The sequence below is a fragment of the Peromyscus maniculatus genome, chromosome X, assembly GCF_049852395.1.
Source record: "Peromyscus maniculatus bairdii isolate BWxNUB_F1_BW_parent chromosome X, HU_Pman_BW_mat_3.1, whole genome shotgun sequence".
Lineage (NCBI taxonomy): Eukaryota > Metazoa > Chordata > Mammalia > Rodentia > Cricetidae > Peromyscus > Peromyscus maniculatus.
This window is the reverse complement of record NC_134875.1, coordinates 101,357,545-101,365,002: the sequence shown is the minus strand read 5'-3', so window position 1 is coordinate 101,365,002 and position 7,458 is coordinate 101,357,545. Positions and strand designations below refer to the sequence as shown.

The 7,458-nt window shown below is 38.4% G+C and overlaps 1 pseudogene; it reads left to right on the top strand.

Annotated features, from left to right (window-relative positions):
- The first annotated feature begins 1,703 nt into the window (after positions 1–1,703).
- Positions 1,704–1,996, top strand: LOC107402522 (thioredoxin-like protein 4A pseudogene; annotated as a pseudogene).
- The last annotated feature ends 5,462 nt before the right edge of the window (positions 1,997–7,458 follow it).

Here is a 7,458-nt window from a genome sequence, read left to right as displayed (position 1 = left end):
GTTGTAACTTAAAATATTAAATATCATTTAAATTATTTAATTAATATTTAACAATATTAAGTTGTAGATGTTGATTCTATTCATGGTTTAGATCCATAATTGTTTTCTATCAATTTGAACATGCACCTTTTCTGAAATAATGTAGTTCTCTCTTTATGGTACAATGTGCTGTGGGATGTTCTGTATGTCCTGTGGGAGGCTGTTCTTGGGTTCCTCATGGCTTTACCCAGCAGGTCCGCATAGAGAATGATTAGGACCACGGGCCTGAGTGCAGGTGTCTGAGATGGTCTGCAGTTGGCTATGCTGGGGGATGGTCTGTATGGCAAATGTGTTGCTCTGATTGGTCAATAAATAAAACCTGATTGGCCATGGCTAGGCAGGAAGTATAGGCAGGACTAACAGAGAGGAGAAATAAAAGAACAGGAAGGCAGAAGGACTCACTGCCAGCCGCCACCCTGACAAGCAGCATGAAAAGATGCTGGTAAGCCACGAGACACGTGGCAGGTTATAGATTTATATAAATGGATTAATTTAAGCTATAAGAACAGTTAGCAAGAAGCCTGCCACAGCCGTACAATTTGTAAGCAATACAAGTTTCTGTGTTTACTTGGTTGGGTCTGAGCAGCTGTGGGACTGGCGGGTGACAGAGATTTGTCCTGACTATAGGCAAGGCAGGAAAACTCTAGCTACAACAATTTATTGTGACCATACCTTGCCATATAGTTTGTGCTTGTATTACTTTTTCAGAAAAAAAATACTATAGTTTTCCTGTGTTCCTTTCCTGGGACCTTAGATTTCTTTCATTTTCCCCACAGCTCTGAGTATTTTAGGGAAGTGGGCCTTAATCTTATTGGATGGTTCTTCTAGTCCACATTTCATGCTCTATTCCTCAAGATTGTTCGTAGCCAAGATTAGTTTAGTGCTTTGGAATTCTTGTCAAAAGCTGGAAAACATATACAGTATACGTATTATTATATCCTATTTTCCTTGAAAGAATATCTTGAGTTTTTAAGGTGCTAGCCAGAAATATATTTTCTCAAAATACATGACTAGACAGTAAAGTTCACCTACTTTCAGAAGCTCCATATTTGACTCAGATGTACAATAACTGACATGAATTTGTTATGATAAATTATTCTAAAGTTAAAAGAAAGATGACCCTCACTGTGAGGATTCTTCACTCACATTGAAGAGTGTTGTAACACTTTGAAGGAAGACAAATTATCCATAATATATAATAAAACATATGTAAAACAAGCCATTTTCATGGTGTAAGATGGTATGAACCTAGATGATTATTTTTATGAAACATTATAAACAAAATTCATAGCTTTGTCTCATAAATGCATCATGTATGCATACGTCCTTTTTGTCTTTTTGCATAATAATTTAATCACACATAGTTTAGCAAAACTTTTAGAAAATCAAAATTTCCCCAATTTTTAGTTGAAGAAAAGAACTTGATATGCCAGATGTAAAGATCTAAATACATATTAATAAATACTTTTTGTACAAAAACTTCCATCTTAAACTTTTATATCTTCAGGGCTGGGCAGATAGTTCAATCAATAGCTTAAGTTATTTTTTTGGAAATCTGAGCACCATAGTTCATATGCCAGGTCCCAGGTAAATTCCAAGTAGAATTCATAAACTGTCTGCAATTGTAACCTTGGAAGCCAAGGACTGGTGGTCCAGAACAATGCATGAAGATAGACGAGGTTCTGTACAGCATCACTGAAAAGGTTAAAATTTTGCACTTATTTATCTTGTGGATATCACAAAAGTAATGTATGAATTATATTACCCATGTACTGTCATGTTTTTCTTCAGAAACAAACATATTATGACTGATTTGGGCACTGGGAACAAGATCAACTAGGCCATGGAAGACAAGTAAGAAATGGCTGACATCTTAGAGACTGTGTACCTTGGCACCTGCAAAGGCAGAGATCTGGTGGTGTCTCCCGAGGACTATTCTATGAAGTATAGATACTAGGCACTGCCCTCACATGCTGTGCAGAGGACACTAGGAGATTCTTCCATGGGAAAACACTCAGATATGCATAGCCTTTGGAAATGTTCTGTAGCAGAATTTGACTGTAGGTCTGGAGGATTCTTGAGATGAGGGTTACAGGGACTTAACTACCTAAAGCAAATCAACATTTTGTGAAAGAACAGTAAAAAAAATGTAGTTTGGTTTGAAGGTTTTTACAAACTGAAGAAAACAGAGAAGTGGAGGGGGGTGAATATTTTAATAAGGCAGAGACTCCACAGGAATGCTTAAAGTAGGAAGTGTTCTTCCTGTCCAGTGGAACATGGATGCACACAATAGATAATACTTGATCTGAGTGATGAATAATGATGGGTCATTATATGTTAAAGAAGGGATGGAGAGGGAAAGAGCAGGTAAAAGGGCAAGAACTCAAAGCAGCGTATTGTACACTACTCAGTGAGACATTTATTCAATTGTTAAGTATTTAATCTCTTATGTCATGATGAATACTGATGCCATCTGGAAGTAGAGACTGAAGGTAAAGAGACCATTGTACAAAATTTAAGCTACGATTAGAAAAGAAGTGTTGTTAGAAAACAAATTATTTCTCAGTCACATTATGCTGAAAATAATGAGACCATTGTACAAAAATTAATCTAAGATTAGAAAAATAAGTGATGTTAGAAAACAGAAATTATTTTGCAGTCACATTATAACTGAATCTGTCAACATACTACCTGTGAAAACCACATGAGAAACACAGTAGTTGAACTAATGAATTTTGTAGAATTGAAAATGTTTCCAACTAGGAAGAAAAATAATGGTGTCTGAATGATTGATTGCTTTCAGAAAATTGCAATAAAAATGGAGTCATTCAAAGGATAAAGTAGAAGAAAGAAATACAGTAATTTTTACATAACATGGTAGCTTTAATATTGGAAAACTTCTGCCTGTTCAACAGCAAGGCTCTTTCCCCCTTTACCATTGACGCTCTGCCTGGCAATGTTTTTATGTCTGGATGATGTACATCAGTTCAAACAGTATCTGGTGAAGGAGAGAGAGAGAGAGAGAGAGAGAGAGAGAGAGAGAGAGAGAGAGAGAGAGAGAGAGAGAGAGAGAGAGAGAGAGAGCTATTAATTCGCCCCCTTTTTTCCTGTCAGGCTGTATCACCTCACCTGTCCGTCTTAAGAGAAGTGCAATGTTTCTCTCTCTTGGGCTTTATTTTTCCCTCTGTCTGCTTATATAGTGTGAAAAACATTCCACCCTTCTGCCTATCTTGGCTTAGTACTGTTGATATCACTCGTATTTCTATTTCTGAGTATCTGCTCTATCCTGCAATTTTTATCCCTTTATGAAAAACTTTCCTTGAAGTATCTTCATTTGAATATACTGTGTATTTCCTACTGGGACACTTACTATTGCAAAATTCAAGATATTCTCCACGTTTGGAATAAATATTTATTTTCTATTTTGTGTAGGCTTTCTCCCCTATGTTGGAATGAAATCTAGAATTTGTAGTGTAGGAAAGCACAGCAGAGAATATACAGAATGGAGCACAGACAGTTTGAACCCTTTCTTATTAAGGATCCTGTTAAATTATAGTAAAATAATTAAAACAAAAATTGTGAGAGAGACCTATTATTACATAAGCATGTTCAAAGAGTTTCTGAAAGAAATACATTGCTTCCCAAGACAAATTATACAATACTACAAGGAACACAGCAAAGCAATAAGATTAATGGCAGTAATAAGGACCACCCAAACTTCTCCCAGGGCTAACACAATGTCACCTAACAATATGATGTGATCTGGCCTAGGGATATTTCTAAATCAAATCCAGTTATTTTTAGAAGGAAAGTCTACCTCAGCATAGATACAATTCTCATAAAATTTGTTGTTCTTTTTTTATTAAGAATTTTTTCATTCACTTTACACACTAATCGAAGATCCCCCTTTTCCCTCCTCCCACCCCCCAGCCTTTCCCCTCAACCCACCTCCTACTCCCCCTCACATAAAAGCAAGGCCTCCACGGGGAGGTACATCCAGTAGAGGCAAGCCCAAGCCCTTCTCCCTGCCTCAAGGCTGCACAAAGTATCCCATCATAGGCAGTGGGCTCACAAAAGACTGCTCATGCACCAGGGATGGATTGAGATCCCACTGCCAGCTTCCCGACCCCAAGCTGATCAAGCTATACAATTGTCTCACCATGCAAAGGGCCTAGTCTGTCCCATGCAGGCTCCACAGCCATTGATCCAACTTTCATGATTTCCTACTAGTTTGGTTTCATCGTCTCTGTAGGTTTCCTCAACATGATCCTGATGCACTTGTTCATAGAATCCCTTTTCTCTCTCTCCTACTGAACTCCTGGAGCTCTGCCTGGTGTTTGGCTGCGGGTCTCTGCACCTGCCTTCCATCAGTCATTGGAGAAAAGTTCTGTGATGACAATTAGGATATTCATAATTTTTAAACTGGTGACAATAGTAATCCCAAAGACATGATACTAAATACCTCATAATAAATTTTGATATCCCTATTGTGGGACTATCTTTGTGGATTTCTGTGGGCCTCTCTAGCACTTTGCTTCTTCCTTTTCTCATGTGGTCTTCACTTACTATGGTCTCCTATTCCTTGTTCCCCCTCTCTGTTCTTGATCCAGGTAGGATCTCCCGCTCCCACAGGCTCTCTTTCCCTTGACCCTCGCCCTTCATTACTCCTACTCATGTCCAGGTTGTTCATGTAGACCTCAGACATTTCTCCGTCATTGGGCGATCCTTGTGTCTTTTCCAGGTAGGCTCCCTGGTGATGTGAGTAGCAGTCCAGTCATCCTTGTTCCACCTCTAGTATCCTCCTATGAGTGAGTACATACCATATTTGTCATTCTGAGTCTGGGTTAAATCACTCAGGATGATTTTTTCTAGATCCAGCCATTTGCCTGCAAAGCTCATGATGTCATTGTTTTTCTCTGCTGAGTAGTATAGACCACTGACCATGGTCAAGAGACAGCCGGAAATGACCTACTCTGGTGATGGCATGGCCAAATACCCTAATAGTCATGCCAGAAACCCCATCCAATGACTGAGGGAATCTGGATGCAGAGATCCATGGATAGGCCCCAGGTGGAGCTCCGGGAGTCTAATTAGTGAGAAAGAGGAGGGTTTATATGAGTGAGAATTGTTGAAACCAAGGTTGGATAAAGCACAGGGACAAATAGCCAAACGAATGGAAACACATGAACTCTGAACCAAAGGCTGAGGGGCCCCCAACTGGATCAGGCCCTCTGAATAGGTGAGATAGTTGATTGGCTTGATCTGTTTGAAAGGCATCCAGGCAGTGGTCCTGGGTCCTGTGCTCATTTCATGAGTTCACTGTTTGAAACCTGGAGCTTATACAGGGACGCTTGGCTCAGTCTGGGAGGAGGGGACTGGACCTGTCTGGACTGAGTCTACCAGGTCGATCTCAGTCCTTGGGGGAGGCTTTCCCCTGGAGGAGGTGGGAATGGGAGGTGGGCTGGGGGGAAAGGGAGGGGGCAGGAGGGGGAGAACAAGGGAATCCATGGCTGATATGCAGAACTGAATGGTATTGTAAAATAAAATAAAAGGAAAAAAATTTTTGATATCCCAAGAGAGCAAAATCTCTACAGTCTAAAATACCTACAGTCTAAAATAACCCTAAAGACAATACAAAATGACTAAAATCCAGAATGTCAAAATCCTGAAAACTGAGACCTTCATTGAACATAAATTTATATGAATAGCAGACTTAAGGAGGATTAATGAGTTTTCAATTTTAAGTTGTATATTTGAATTGTTTTAGGTGGAATTATTATTCAGAAACTTTCTACCGAATAATTTGTGGTATGTCCATGAGAGGTTTTCCAAAGACATGTGTGGGTCTGAATGGACTAGCAGAGATCTAATACAAACAAAATTAATATAAACTTACTCATCAAGGACATCTATGTGAATAAAATGGGCAGCTAGTTTAATTCATGGCTTTAAAATGTGTAGAATGGGGCTGGCAACATAGTTTGCTAATAATGGTGATTTTGGTACAAGCCTGGCTACCTAAGTTCAATTCCCACAATTCACATAGTGGTAGAAGGAGAGAACCTACTTCCAAAAGTTGTCCTCTGATCTCCACACATGATGTGATATATACATATGTATGTACACATGCACAAAGAATTTTAAAATTATAAATGCATTAATAACACTTCTCATATATAAAATTTTCTTTTTAGATTGTTCTTGTGTTTTCATTGTTTAAAAGAGGGCCTAGTTATATTTTACCTCACTGTGTTATATATTAATTCTTTATGTCATATCTAGTATTAGAAAGATACATTAAATACTCTGAAAAAAATTTCAGAGTATTCTACTTCATTTCCTACATTTTTGCAAAATTCCTTCTATAAAATATATTAGCAAAGTGTTACATATTGTATGCAAGCATGCTACATGTACAAAATAATATTGAAACTTGCATAAAAATAAAGAAGTATATTTTTGTACATAAGCATTAATGGAAAATAAAATTTCCTTAGAACTACTTTTGGTTTGGTAATTATATATAGGGCAGTGATCTATCAGGCTTTGTGTTTAATATAAAGCCTTAACTTGTGAAGCATATTTCAGTGGTAGTTGTAAAGATGGGTATATACAATCATCAACCATAGTGATATTCATGTATATCACTGTAACTTATTTCTTTATGGTTACAGTTCATCTACTTATAACTTTTTTAACTCTTAAGAAAGTTTTTATTCATTTTACATACCAACCAAAGATTCCCCTCTTATTTCCCTCTTGCTCCCCCCAAACCTTCTCCTCCCCCCAACCCACTTCTCATCCCCTCTTCCAAAAGGGTAAGACCTCCCATGGGGAGTCAGCAAACCCTGGTACATTCAGTTGAGGCAGGACCAAGATTCTCTCCCCTGCATCAAGGCTGAGCAAGTCATTCCACCATAGGTAAGGGGCTCCAAAAAGCCAACTCATGCGTCAGAGATAGAGCCTGATCCCACTGCTAGGGGCCCGTCAAACAGAACAAACTACACAACTGTCTCCCATATGCAGAGGTCCTAAAAACTGAGAAGCTTCTCTAAGGCAAAAAACATGGTAAATAAGACAAAATTACATCCTACATAATGGGAAAAGATCTTCACCGAGCTCACATCTAACAGAGGACTGATCTCCAAAATATATAAAGGACTCAAGAAACTAGACATCAAACTGCCAAACAATCCAATTAAAAATGGGCTACAGATCTAAACAGAGAATTCTCAACAGAAAAAAAAACTCAAATGGCCAAAAAACATTTAAGGGATTGCTCAACATCCTTAGTCATCAGGGAAATGCAAATCAAAGTGACTCTGAGATATCATCTTACAACTGTCAGAATGACTAAGATGAAAACCACTAACAACAGCTTATGTTGGAGAGGATGTGGAGCAAGTGGAACACTCCTCC